This window comes from Chionomys nivalis, chromosome 4 (genome assembly GCF_950005125.1).
Source record: "Chionomys nivalis chromosome 4, mChiNiv1.1, whole genome shotgun sequence".
Lineage (NCBI taxonomy): Eukaryota > Metazoa > Chordata > Mammalia > Rodentia > Cricetidae > Chionomys > Chionomys nivalis.
The window spans coordinates 13,553,369-13,568,203 of NC_080089.1; the positions used below are offsets into that span (position 1 = coordinate 13,553,369).

A 14,835-nucleotide genomic window follows, 5' to 3' on the forward strand; every position below is an offset into this window, starting at 1 on the left:
TGACACGGTGAAAGAACAGAACTGGCTTCCACAAGTACACACACATTGTACAACCTCTACACACACACATGCACACATGCATGCAAATGAAATAAGTAAAACGTAATAATTTTTTAAGAAACAAAATAAAATATAAACCAAAATAATGTACCTTATATATATATGTGTATATATACGTATATATGTGTGTATATGTGTATATGTATGTATATATGTACATATATATGTATACATGTGTATATGTGTGTATATATGTGCATGTATATATATACATATATATGCATATATACGTATATAATTATACGATCATTTGTTTCTAGTGAGCTTGAGTCTGTTTACTAAGTAACTTTAGAGTCAAACAAAAACTGAAAAAGGGGCAACATGTTTCCTTTCACTCAGTCAGCCTTAGGCAAAACAAAGATCTTGCAAGAAACAGGTTTAACCCATAGTCTGATTCAGATCTGATCCTGGTTTCTAAGTCTGTGGCCAAGACCAAGAAGTTAAGTCATAGAAGAAAAAGGTTGAACTGTTTGGCAAAAGGAAATTCTATCTTAGCCAATTCCCAAATCCAGGTTCTCAAGCCTATTTGTATAATCAGTACACTTAAGAAAAGTTACTTGGTGTGTGGGGAAGGCTAGAAAAAATATCTCAGTGGTTGAGACACTTGTTCTTGCAGAGGTTCTATTCCCAGGGCTGACATGACAGCTCACAACTGACCACAACTTCAGCTGCAGAGGATCTGACATCCTCTTCTGATCTCCAAGAGTACCAGGCACACGTGTGGTGTGCAGACACTATATGCAGGCAACCCACTCATACACAGAAGTAAAACAAATCTTTAAAAAAAAATGTTACTTAGGCAGGTAGGAATAAAATGGAGAAGCAAACAGCTGATACTGAGTGGCAGCCATCCAGTGTATGCCACTACTATTCCTGCCATTGTGAGGCTGCAGATCCCGAGGACTTAGAGATTTCTTTCTGAATACTTTATAGGAACTGTTGAGCCTGTAAGTCTAAGATCATGACACCCATACCTACAGGACAGCATAGTGTCAGGACCCCCCTCTTGGAGTTCCTCCTCTAGGCAGGCTGGTGGCTCTCATACCATCTTACAGTCCCATTTTGGGACTTTCTTAAGTCTAAACTGCAATCTGCCTTAACTATAGACCCTGCTCACAGCCAGGCTGCCAGCGGTCATGTGATCACCTAGAGCTGCAGATGCCCTTGCACACTTTTGCCTGACTTCCAGGCAGTACTTCCCAATGTGTCTGGAATTCTTTGTGAGCAGCCTGCAAATGCACTAGTGTCCCACACACACTAGTGTGTAGTCCAGGTAGGTTCGACTTTCTGTAGAAGAAACACAAGTGAAATCCCAGTTCTTCCTGGTCTTTCTCAAAATCCGCACAGGGTTTGATTAACTCCATTTCTTCAAAGGGACACAGTCACTAGGTAGCATTAAATTTACAATCCTCCTGCCTCAGACTCTCAAGTGCTAGGATTATCAGTGTGTATAACCACAACCAGCTGGTTAATTCTCTTCATCATAACTGAGGTCAATTTCTGCCCTATCATATACACACCAGCATTTTAATTATAAGTCATTACTGTTCAATTCTCTAAGAGTTTATTACAAGCATATTTGTATTTGTTTTCTTGGTTTGGTCTGGTTTGGTTTGGTTTAGTTTTCTTGGCTTAGGGGATTTGGTTTGGTTTTGGATTTTGGATAGGTTCTCTTTTTAATGTAATATTTTCCCCTTCTATTAAAAACATTATTTTCAAAAAGCCGGGTGATGGTGGCGCACGCCTTTAATCCCAGCACTCGGGAGGCAGAGGCAGGCGGATCTCTGTGAGTTCAAGACCAGCCTGGTCTACAGAGCTAGTTCCAGGACAGTCTCCAAAGCCACAGAGAAACCCTGTCTCGAAAAACAAACAAACAAAAAAAAAACATTATTTTTTTATACAATATATCCTAATTACAGTTTTCCTTCCCTCTACTCCTCCCGGCTCCTCCCACCTCCCTCCCATCTGGATCCTCTTCCTTTTTGTCTCTCACTAGAAAAGAACAGGCTTCTAAGAGATAACAGCAAGACATAACAAAATAAAATATAGTAAGACAGAGCAAAACCCACCGAAGTTAGACAAGGCAAAACAACAGAAGGAAAGAGAGCCCCAAAAGAAGCCACAAGAATCAGAGACCTACTCCTTTACACTCTCAGAAGTTCCATAGAAACTTCAAGTGAAAGCTGTAACATACCAGAGGACCATGAAGGCCTCATGCTTCAGTCTTTCTGAATTTGTATGAACTTTGCTCAGTTAATTTAGAGGATCTTATTCACCAGGTATCCTCCAGCTCTAACACTCTTTGTGCTGTCTCTTCCTCTGGGTTCCCTGAGCACTGAGGAGAGGGCTTTGATGGGAACATCCTGTTTAGAGCTGTGCTTCAAGGTGTGTGTGTGTGTGTGTGTGTGTGTGTGTGTGTAAAACGTCTGGCCATGGGTCTTTACACTTGCTCCCATCTGCTACAGAATGAGGCTTCTCTGATGATGAATGTGCAAAATGTCATGAGAAGCCATTGTATTGTTACCTTTTGTTTTGTTTTAGATCTCTAGTATTTGGTTTTACTCTAGGTCTCTGGGCTAACTCGTCTCTAGTTCTTGGTCACTCATACAATGTTGGATATAGGATCCCTCTCGTGGAGTGGGCCTTAAGTTAAAACAGACATCGATTGGCTACTCTCATGAGCTTTGTGCCCCCATTGTCTTAGCATATTTCATAGAAAGGACAGACTGTAGGTCACATATTTTGTGGCTGGGTTAGTGGCAGTCTTTTTTAAAAAATGGGTGGGCTATCTTTTCATGTTTAAGAAGACAAAAGCTGCCTATCTTTCGAGAAAATCACTAGGTCTGAGTAGCTTCAGCTACTAGAAACATCACTGCAGCTGTGGGAGCCTTCCAGCATCTGTGAACACGGTTTACAATGAGCTCTCCAATGAAGCAGAACCTCCTATTTTTATGGCCACTGCACCTCCTGTTTCTGGGCAAGAACTTCAGCTTTGCCGGGCAAGGAGACAAAGGAAGCAGAAAAACACACTGAACAGAGAATCTCCTGGCATGGGCTTCCTTCCAGGGGCCATGGAAACAGGGCAGCAGTGGGGATGCCAGAGCGCCATTGTTCCGTGACTGCAGTCACATGACCTTAGCTGCCTGGTGCTGTAGTCTGCTCTTTGCTGTAAGATGTCAGGCCAGTCTCCTCTTTCTGCCTTTGCTTTCCGATCCTCCATGCAGCTTCATGCAGGTGTGTGCTGCATGCTGAGCACATCCCTCCAGACTGCTGCCCTCACTTCGTCCATCCCTCCTCACTGTCTCTGGATGGTTTTATTGCTTACCTGTGCATGCATACATTAAGTAGATGCATATATTAAATGAATATATTATTTCGAAGTCACTCGAGCACTGTCTTAGTTTGAATACGGTTTCTGCAAACACCTTCTACTGCACTTCAGCCATTTGGTGCTGAGGGACTGACTGGAAGGCTTGTTCTTACTTACTCAACTGGGAAACATAGGGACAAGGCCCAGGCCAATTACAAAACAAAACGTCATATAGTAAAGGACCAAACCAACAGCTTAAAGTTCTGTGAAATAGGGAACAAGGGAACATTTGCATTCTTAAGAAAGTGTTCTTTTTAGAGCTCTTATCCCTAGCCTAGACAGTCAGAAATAACCCAGAGCAAAGGGGTTATCAAAGTCAGATGCTTTAATTGTATGGAGAAGTGCAAGGAAGTGACAAGGGGGTCTCATTTACAGAATGAAAAACAGCTGCAGATGTCATTCACCTCTGAGTTCTCCACTAAGGCCTGCTGTCAGAGCCCAACAGCCAGCTGCTAAGCAATAACTTGGGTTTCTTTCTAGTGCACCTCCCACACAAGCATTTCAGTATTCATTTTAAACAAAATAGGCTGAGAAATTGTGGGTCCAATTTCCTATTGGACTGCACTCTCTTGTTCCCACAATCATTACATTTTTACCCAGAAGGACCTTAAATTTTAATACTATCAATGTTCTAATCTACCACAAGGTGGCAATCATATGCCATTTACCATGCTTGGAAGCAGTTCCTTTGCTCTGCTTGGGTCTCAATTGTTCTGGCTTAGGATCTTTGTCAAAAATTAAAAATTCAGGATCATTCATGCTTCCAAATAAAGTTCAGCTCAAAACTGTCTGTAAGATAACATTGCAACAAGGCTGTCCATATTTAAGCTTCAGTGAGTTTTTGCAGTCTATCCAAGTTTCTCTTGCTTATAGTGAGGGAAGGGGGTGCTCTCAGCATTTAACTGCAGGCCTTCTGGCTGGGGATTCTCAGTGGCCAAATAACTGTCTCTCCCACAAAACTTTGTCTCCCTCACAGATGCAACCTCAGGAACCAGCAAGTCTGCCTGAGCTTTCTAGTAGAGACACTGATATTTCTATCCTTTCTGTTCTCTTCTTTCTTGTCCTATGTTTTTGTATTGAAAAACCATGATAGACCCAAATCTCACCTTTCATAGAGGTATGAATGACCTCTAGAGACTTACCACTGCCTTCTCCAAGCAAGTTCATTTTGGAATTCAGCATCCAAGAGGATCTTACAAACATTAACAATACCTGCCAAACTATGAAAATATCCCATTACTTTTTTCAATCATTTCCTCCATGGAGCTATGTTGAACTCCACAGGCTGAGTGTGAGTCACTATTTATTTAGCTCTTGGTAATGCATGTTGTCTTTGCTAGGGTTTCTACTGCTGTTAAGGGACACCAGACCATCGCAATTCTTATAAAGAAAGCATTTAATTCAGGGGGCTTACTTACAGTTTCGGAGGTTCAGTCCATTATCATCATGACAGGGAGCATGGTGGCATGCAGGTAAATGTCCTACTGGAGCTGAGAATGCTACAAATTGCAGGCAACAGGAAATCAACTGAAAGTCACACTGAGGGAAGTTTGAGCAAAAGAGACCTCAAAGCCACTGTGAGGGCACAGTGACACACTTCCTCCAACAAGACCACACCTCCTAATAGTGCCACTCCCTTTAGGGGCCATTTTCTTTCAAACCACCACAGTGTGCTGATGAGAGGTACCCTTCTGTATATGTGTTGTTTTTATTGGTTGATGAATAAAGCTGATTCAGCCAATGACTTAGCAGAGTAAAGATAGACAGGAAGTCCAAACAAAGATACAGAGAGAAAGTAGGCAGTCATGAAGATACCATGTAGCCACCCAAGAAGCAAGATGTGAGGTAATAAGCCACGAGCCTCATGGTAAAATATAAACTATAGAAATGGGCTAATTTATAGAAAGAGTAAGCCATTGACCAGTCAATTCTAGCTGATATTAAACTTCTGAATGGTTATTTGGGAACAGGTAGGCAGAGAGAACCCACCTTGTCCAGGGGAACCAACCGGAAAGAAAATACTTCTAGCTATAGTGCATTATTCTTCTCTATAAGTCATTGGGTTTTATCATGTATAGACATTCTGTAGTGTTAGGTAAGACCTGGTATCTATGGGTAAGAGAACTCGTCTTCTGCAGTGTTGCCCCCTGCAACTAGATGTATGAATCTGATTGATTCCAAGTTGGTGCTTGGTTACTGATCAGATCTTCCTATTGAAAGGGTTTAGAGCTTCATGAAAAGTGTTCTCTCTGCATGTTTTCATCCCTTCCAAATACACAAGTAAAATTAACACTTGGTCCCTGAAGATAGAAGCTAAAAAGAAATCCCACACTAGCTCATAATTGAGTATAATAGTCATTTATTTAGGGGTAGACTCACAGATCACAGTCCTCTGCATGAATGGGGAACAGGAACTGAATTCAGCAGCTGGAAGAGAACAAGCATGCTTTACATGGGCATTTATAGTATAAGATGCCACACCCAAGTGGGCTAGTATTTTAAAGACTACTGGCTGAAGGAATTCTTATAGCACCTCCCCCTTTTGTTTAAGTAAGAGAGTTCTAAGCCCTAATACAAAACTATATACAATAAGAACAAATATCAAGTATAAAACTTAGAATTACAACAGCATAAACAATATCAAGCTAGAAACATATGATAAATGTTTCAATAATTATCTTATCCTAAGGAGTTTAAGTCTTATATTAGAAATAACTTGGCCAAATCATGAGAGGAAAGTAACTACAACTATCTAGTCTTCAACCCCATCAAAGACCTGAGAAGGAAAATAATATTACTTGAATAAACAGGAAGTACAATCATGCAACTTCCAAAATGTGCAATAAATGCCAGAGACAATTGTCTACTTGGGCAACCACCCAAAGTCTCATTTGTAATGTTAAAACAAACAATTTTGGCTAATGCCTAGAGTAACTAACAGACTATTTTCAGAGGCAAGACAATTTTCAAAACTGTCTTAACCTGTTTTGGCAAAGTTTGACAATCTTTTTTCTTGTATCTTGTTTGTCTGTCTAGACACTTTGTCACAATTTTGTAACCATTTTGTCAGTAGTTAATGCATGGGCAGTGCCTTGCCCAAATGCCAGTTTTGCCAAGAAGAAAACAAGCTCCAAGTGGAGTGTCTTCAGTGCTCAACATTCTTTCAGGAATAGACAGGAACAATAGTCTCTTGTCAACAGGACCCTAAGTTATTTAAATGCCATATTCTACAGTTTTTTGAAGTGGTTGAAGATTTGTTATCTATGCAGATACAATCTCTAGGTATCTAAAGAATCTGATTAGTCTAACTATGACAAACACTGATGATTATAAACCTATAATTCTTAATACCTATATAGCTTAAACACTAAGACTTTATATTAGAATATCAAATAATCTTTAAACAACTGTGTAGCAAATGAGGACAATGACCTCAAAATGTAAACAATATATAAGTATCTTTTTCAGACATAGAAGTATATAGTGCAATATTGTAAATATATCCTAAAATTGTATAAATATACAAAATGTCTTAAGCAGAGGTAGAAGCATGCTTGCATACAATATGAAAAATAACTTTGCCTAGGTCTACAAATATTGTAGACAGAAATAGGAGCATAGTCAATATAATTTTAATTTGTATCAATATTCAAGAATCTATATCAATATAAATTGCCTGTAAATAATAGCACACAAGTTTTTACTCTATTACTCACCATTATTATTAGTCTGAGTAAGCTTACACTAATCTACCTATTATCCCATCCAATTTCCCTCTTCATTTTTCAAAGAGATCCCTGAGCCTACACAATTTCCACCCCAACCCAAAACTGTATACCAATTATAATCAACCCCTAACTGATGTCCCTAACCCTGAGGACAGACTTTGTGGGAGAAAGACCTCGTCTTCAAGAACTACTTTCAACTGTCATGGGGATGTTCTTTTTATGGGATCCTGTGAAAGTAAAATGAAGGTTGAGTTTCAAGATTACTGTCTGGTATAATTGCAAATAGTCTCTGAGTATTCAGTAGGGCTTTTCTGAGGTTCCTATTTGGAGTTCTGGCCAGAATGTTGTAAAAAGGTACACCATTTCAGCTAATCAAGTTGAAACCATCTTGAGCAGCTGGTACCTTAAACCAGTCTTATAGTAACACTATCAGCATTGTGACATCATATCAACCAGGTAGAGTCATTGCTGTGGGACCCCATCTTCTTCCTGGAAACTTCAAAATATCTGCAAGAAAATTCATTTTTCATTGTAGGAAAACTTAAACATTATTTATATAAACATATGTTCAATGAAAGATACAATAGAGACAAAAATAGGTGTGGAAAAAAGTAAAAATTTTTTCTAAATTCTTTCTTCTTTCTGTTCCTTACCAGATGGCTGTTGACATGAGACAGAAACTCTGAATTTTCTTTTAACAACATGCTTGGATTTAGAGAAGGATAGAGCCATCATCCAACTCCAATGCTAGCATTGATTTTTAAATGAGTCATAACTATTATTCTAGTGGGCAGCATGTGTGTGTGTGTGTGTGTGTGTGTGTGTGTGTGTGTGTGTTCAGTGATTTTTACCCTCAGATGACCTGTCCTCATAAGTCATAATTTTCTAGGCTCGGTGATCCTATAGGGATAATTATCTTTTCCTTTTTAGGCATCTAGATGTCCAGGGTCTCTTGACTTTTTAAAGATAAGCATTTTCCTGCAATGACAAGAACAGAACCCTGTCCCAACCCTTATGAGGTTTCTATACCACTTGTATGGTTATCATCTCTGTGGATGATCCATCATTTCTTTTTCTCAAAAGGTTTCTCTCATTCAAACTGAATCTTTATTAATTTTTATGGTATCCATAGCTTTTCTTCTCCTGTGGAAATAAGAGCGAAACCCTTTCTCCAATGTAGCACACATTCTGGCTTCCATTGTGAGGTCAACACATCCTTGAAATGCACTGGGTGATTTAATTCAGAAGTTTTTTCTATTATCCAATATCTCTCTGCTGCTGTTGTTGCTATAGGAATTCTTACAGCTAGTGGTTACCTGTCCAGTGGGGCATTGCCTCTTATACTATATATCCTGATGTAGAGCATGTGTCCGGCCTCTTTTCTGGCCTTTCTGTTCCAGTTGCAGATTTTGGTTTCTGGTCTCTGTTCAAGCAGAGGATTCTGATTTGTGAGTCTACCCATAAATAAATAACTATTTATTTCTTAATTCTGAGCTAGTGTGGGATTTCTTTTAAGTGTTCTTCCATATTTGGCACCCACATGGACTGGGTAGATGGCCTAATGGCCTAGCCGGTCCACCGCCCAGACAGTCTTCCAACCCTGCCCATTTCTACCTCTGGTCAAGATACTTATACATTGTTTACAGTTTGAGGTCATTGTTCTCATATGTTGTACAATTGTTTATTGTATAATATTCTAATATGAAGTCTTAGCCTTTAAGTTATATAGGTATTAAAGATTATAGATCAATAGTCATCTATGTCTGTCATACTTATAGTTAGACTAATCAGGTTCTTTAGATACATAGAGATTATATTCTGTATAGATACGTAATCTTCAACCACTTCAAAGAACTATAGAATATGGCATTTAAATAACTTAGGGTTCTGTTGAAGTGAGACACAATTGCTCCTGGCAGCACTGATCTAGTCCCAAGAGAATGTTGAGCACTGAAGACACTCCACTTGGAGCTTGTTTTCTTTTTGGGAAAACTGGCCTTTGGGCAAAGAAATGTCCATGCCTCAACCACTGATAAGATACAATAATGGTACATCGGTTTTTCTAGGCCTTAGTCAAAGTTGGTTGCTTCAATGTTGCAAATGAGACTTTGGGTGATTGCCCAGGTAGTCAGTTGTCTCTGTCATTTGTTGCACATTTTTGAAAGTTGCTTAATTGCACCTCCTGTTTACTCAAGTAATATTATTTCCCTTCTCAGATCTTCAATGGGGTTGAAGACTAGATAGTTGTAGTTACTTTCCTCTCATGATTTAGCCAAGTTTTTATTATGTAAGATTTAAACTAAGTAGGATAGGATAATTATTGAATATATTTGTTCTTATTGTATATAATTTTGTATTAGGCTTAGAACTCTATTGTTTCAATAAAAGGGGGAGATGCTGTAGGAAGTCTTACAGCTAGTGGTTACCCACCCACTGGGGCATTGCCTCTTATACAATATATCCTGATGTAGAGCATGTGCCCAGCCTCTTTTTCAGCCTCTCTGTTCCGGTTGCGGATTTTGGTTCCTAATCTCTGTTCAAGCAGAGGATTGTGATTTGTGAGTTTACCCTAAATAAATAACTACCGATTTCTCAATTCTGAGATAGTGTGGGATTTCTTTTAAGCACCCTTCCACAGTTGTTTCTTTCTCATTAGCATTAAAAAAATCAAGGTTAATAAAGCATTATGCAATCTATTTCTGGGGTATTATTCATCCTTTTATGTTTGTTTAACAAATCCTTTATAGCTCAATTTGATCTTTCTATAACTGACTGACCTGTAGGGTTGTTTAGTAGACCTGTAAAATGCTTTATATTATAATAAGCAAAAAAAATGGTTTCATTTTCTTAAAGACGTACATTGGATCTTTCTCTGTCTTTATTTGTGCAGGTATACCCATGATGGCCATACTTCTAATAAATGCTTGATTATTGAATTAGCTGTTTCTGAGCTCAAGGCAGTTGCCCACTGAAAACCTGAATAAGTGTCAATGGTGTGGTGTACATATCTAAATTTTCTAAAATCTGCAAATTGGAACACATCCATCTGCCAGAGTTTATCCTTTGAGTACCCTTTGAGTTAGTCCCTGAGGTAGCAGTGTTTGGTTATAGAAAGAGCAAATATATCACTTTATAATCTCCTTAGCTTTTGCCATGTAATAGAAAGCTCTTCTTTAAACCTTTGCTATTGACATGATGTTTCTTATGAAATTCTTAGGCTTTCAGCACACTTCCAATCAATAATTCGTCAATTTCTGGATTATCTTGTGCTAGAGGACCTGGAATACCTGTATGGGATCTGATGTGTGTTATGTATATGGGACAAAGCCTATTCTTGACTATATCTTGAACCTGAATGAATAATGAAGTCAATTCTGTACCATCTGGTATAAATTCAATGGTTTCAATATGCAAGACAACTCTTTCTGCATATTGCAAATCAGTAACTATATTGACAGGTTCTTTAAAATTCCTTAGTACTATGAGAATAGTATATAATTCTGACTTTTGGACAGAATTATATGGGCTTTGTTCCACCTTACTTAAATCCTCTAATTTGCAACCTGCCTTTCCTGATTTATTTGCATCAGTATACAATGTATGGGCTCCAGTCATTGGTGTGTCATGTACAATGTGGGGAAGGATCCAAGTGGTTCTCTATATAAAGTTAATTCTACCACTTTGGGGATAATTCCTATTAATCTCACCTTAAAAATTGGCAGAAACTCTTTTCCAGGGTTCAATGTCTTCCCATATTTTTTTTTTACTTTCATCAGTAGTTAAAGGCACTATAATCTCTGCTGGGTCTATTCCTGCTTGTTAATGAAGTTTCAGTTTTCCTTTAATAATTAATTCAGAGGCTTTTGCATGGAAGTTTTTTTTTATTTTTTTACTTGGTTTATGTGGTAAAAATATTCTAAGATAATATCTTCTCCTTTTCATTAAAATTTCTGTAGAGGAAATTCTGGAAGGCAATATGTCTAGAATGAAATGTGCCTCCTGTAATTTCTCTTCAATGACAATCAATTCTTATTCAGCTTCAGCTGTTATTTCCCTGGAATTATTTAAGTCTTTGTTACCATCTAAAAATTTTTTTAAAATCAATTATTAGATCAGGCATTATTCTAACAGCCAGTCATAGACTGAAAATATCTCTTAACAATCTGAAAGTCACTAAGAGTTCACAACTGGTCTTTCCTAATTTGTGACTTTTGCATTCTAGTTTTTTGCAAACCTATTTTATAATCTAGGTAATTGACAGAATAACCTCTTTGCTGGGCGGTGGTGGCGCACGCCTTTAATCCCAGCACTCGGGAGGCAGAGGCAGGTGGATCTCTGTGAGTTCGAGACCAGCCTGGTCTACAAGAGCTAGTTCCAGGACAGGCTCCAAAACCACAGAGAAACCCTGTCCCGAAAAACCAAAAAAAAAAAAAAAAAAAAAAAAAAAAAAAAAAAAAAAAAAAAAAAAAAAAACAAACAAACAGAATAACCTCTTTGTATTTTTTTCAGGAGCAATTTGCAATCTCATTTATGCAAATTTTCTTTACTTCTTCAAACATCCTTTATAAAGTATCCACATTTGAATAAGATAGCAAAATGTCATCCATGTAATGGTAAATTAGAGATTTAGGAAATTGTTTACATGTCATTTCTAATGACTGACTTACAAAGTTTGGCACAGAGTAGGGCTATTGAGCATTCCCTGTGGGAGAATGGTCCATTGATATCTCCTAGTAAGCTGAGAATTTTTATAAGTAGGCACTGTGAAGGCAATTTTTTCTCTGTCCTTTTCTTGTAAAGATATAGTGAAGAAACAATCTTTTAAATTAATAATGACAAGAGTCCATCATTTAGGCAATAGGGAAGGCAAAGGAATTCCAGGTTATAGAGGGTCCATAGGTTAAATTACCTTGTTGGCAGATCTTAGATCTGTCACCATTCTCCATTTTTCAGATTTCTTTTTGACAACAAATAAAAGAAAATTCCAAGGACTGGTTGATTCTTCAATATCGTGAGCATCTACTTGCTCCTGTACCAGCTGTTCTAAAGCCTCCAGCTTATCTTCTGTTAAAGGCCATTATTTAACCCATACAGGTTTCTCAGTTAACCATTTTAAAGGCATGGCCGTTAGTACCTCTGAAGGTCTACTAGCTTCTTTGTGTTCTTGCACCACCTGAATGGCTGGTGACCTTTGTTTATAATAATATCCTTCCCAGAAACATTAGCTTTGGGGACTATAGGAATGTTAACTTTGGTATTCCATTGCTGCAATAGGTCAACTCCATAAATTCACTGCAATATAAGCTACATATGGCCTCAGCCTTCTTCTCTGTCCTTCTGGCCCTCTGCATTCAAACCACCTCGTGCTTTGTTTTACTTGCGATAGAGTTACAATTCCTAGGAATTGAATATCTGCCCCTTGAAGAGGCCAATCTGGATGCCAAGATTCTGGAGTAATGATACTCCCATCTGTACCCATCTCTAGTTTGATCTTTGACCATTTATAAAAGTTTGCCAGAATATATGCTTCCTATTTTCTACTGGAATTTCAGATTCATCTTCCATGTTTATTCCATCATCCAGAACAGTATAGTTGTTGTTGGTTTTTTTTTTTACAACAGGCAATGAATTTTTAATTTTCCTAGTGAAACATGTTCTCCACAGTCATCGGGAATGGCTGAACTATGTTTGATTTGGGAGCCTGCAAGAGGCCCTCCAAGGAGTTTCCTGATGGTATCAAGTTGCCTTGTTTGTCTTTTGTTGCTGAACATTCATTGGTCAAATGTTGACTTTTTGTCACATCTACATAATCCAGAAGATTGAGAACTTCTAATTTTGCCATTCCTAGAGGAGACATTATTTCTAGAAATTCCTTGTCTACAATCCCTTCTCAGATGTCCTATTCTACCACAATTAAAACATTTGGCATTGTGATGTCTCCTCATACCTTTGGAAATTGCTTCTTCTACCCAAGCCTCAGTATTACAGTCAAATGTCTCACATTCATTATATGCATGATCCATTCGCTCATTGATGCTGATCTAACCTTTAAAGGCCCAAGTATCTTTATTATTATTATTATTATTTAATACCTTTATAAACAGGTGCTTGCAGTTTGTTGACTTTTTTTTGAAAAAAAATAAGTTGTAAACTTTTTATTACAAATTAAAAATGGAGTTCTTAAAAATCTTAACTTGACCAGATCTGAAACAATTTAGAAACCATTAAAGGTGTATTGAGAAGAAACAGACAAAAAAAAAAAAAAAAAAAAAAAAAAAAAAAAAAACGCATTTGTCATTACCAAAAAGAGACATCTTTAGGTAAAAATAATAAAAAACCCCATGCTGCATAGATAATGCAGATAGTTCTGGCGTATCTGGTCAATGGGCAAAAAGCAAGCACTTAAGGTCTTCAGCTCCAATCTTAGTTCATTTCTTATTGCTGGAATTTCATATTTGTTTCTTCTTGTTAGATGACCAAACCAGATGATGGTAGAGATGGTAAGCCGGCATTTACTCAGCCCCACCCTGCTCAGCCTTGGGAGCAGACAAATTCTCAGCTGTTGGATCGGCTGATTTTGTCTCTTTGCCATCTTGTGGTTTAGGGTTCTCTGGGCGTCTGTGTCGGTAATTGAAGTTGTGGCGATACCGACATTGAGGTGGCTGCTGACCTTGGGTCTCATCTCCTTGATTTTCTTTGTCCTCTTCATTGCCATCCTCTCTAGGCTGTCTTTGGTGAGGAGGGCCCCTGAGAAATCCTGGTCTGTAACCCCGATACATATTCTGTCTCACTGGTCTACCTTGCTCTCCTGCACCCTGGTTGTCAGCACCCTCCATCACTTCTCCTTGCACAGGAGGGTTGGAATACTGAGGTCAACGCCCATAGGGTCTCCGCAAATAGTAAGGTGGGAACCTTCGCCTGCGATAGGGCCGGCATTGTTGGGCTTGGCCTTCAGGAGCTCTTTCCAATCACTCATTCTTTTCCCCACTCTCACTATTCTGGTAATTATGCTGGTAATTATGTGGAGGACCCCTACGACATGGGTAGCATCTATAATAGTTACGGTCTGCTGCGTATTTACTGCCTTGAACTGGAACTCCACCAGGGCCTGTAACATTTGCTGCCTCCGCATCCTTTTCTCCTCAACAACATCAAACTCCACAATCTCTCCACTGCGAAGGTACTTCCTGGGGTTATTCTTCTTTATGGCAGTCTGGTGTACAAATACGTCTTCCTTGGTGTCATTCCTATTGATGAAACCATATCTGTTCCTTACATTGAACCATTTTATTGTTCCCAAAACTTTCCTTGTGATGACTTTCTTGTCCCCGCCAGTGGGAGTTGCTGATGTGAGGCTGCCAGGGCCGCCACTCCCCGCTGCTGTCCGTGGAGCCGGGCTTGGTGTAGGCACTGAGGGCAGCAGCGAGGGCAGCGGGCGGCTGCTGGGTCTCGGCCTCAGTGATCATGGTTGCAGTGGTGGTGATTGGGGCCAGCGGGCGAACAGATTGAACTCCCAAGTATCTCTTTATACTCTGAGTCAGCATTTTCAAAAGCCAGAGATTCAATAAATACTCGTTAAGCTTCTGGATCGGTTACTCCTATTTGTACAGCCCTGGTTAATATTTGTAATATTGTAATAGTTTTAAAAAGAGTTCTCTCGCCGGGCAGTGGTGGCAC

General features: G+C 38.9%; 1 pseudogene; it reads right to left on the bottom strand.

Annotated features, from left to right (window-relative positions):
• Window positions 1–13,670: 13,670 nt before the first annotated feature.
• Window positions 13,671–14,624, bottom strand: LOC130873776 (Y-box-binding protein 1-like; annotated as a pseudogene).
• Between the last annotated feature and the right edge of the window lie 211 nt (window positions 14,625–14,835).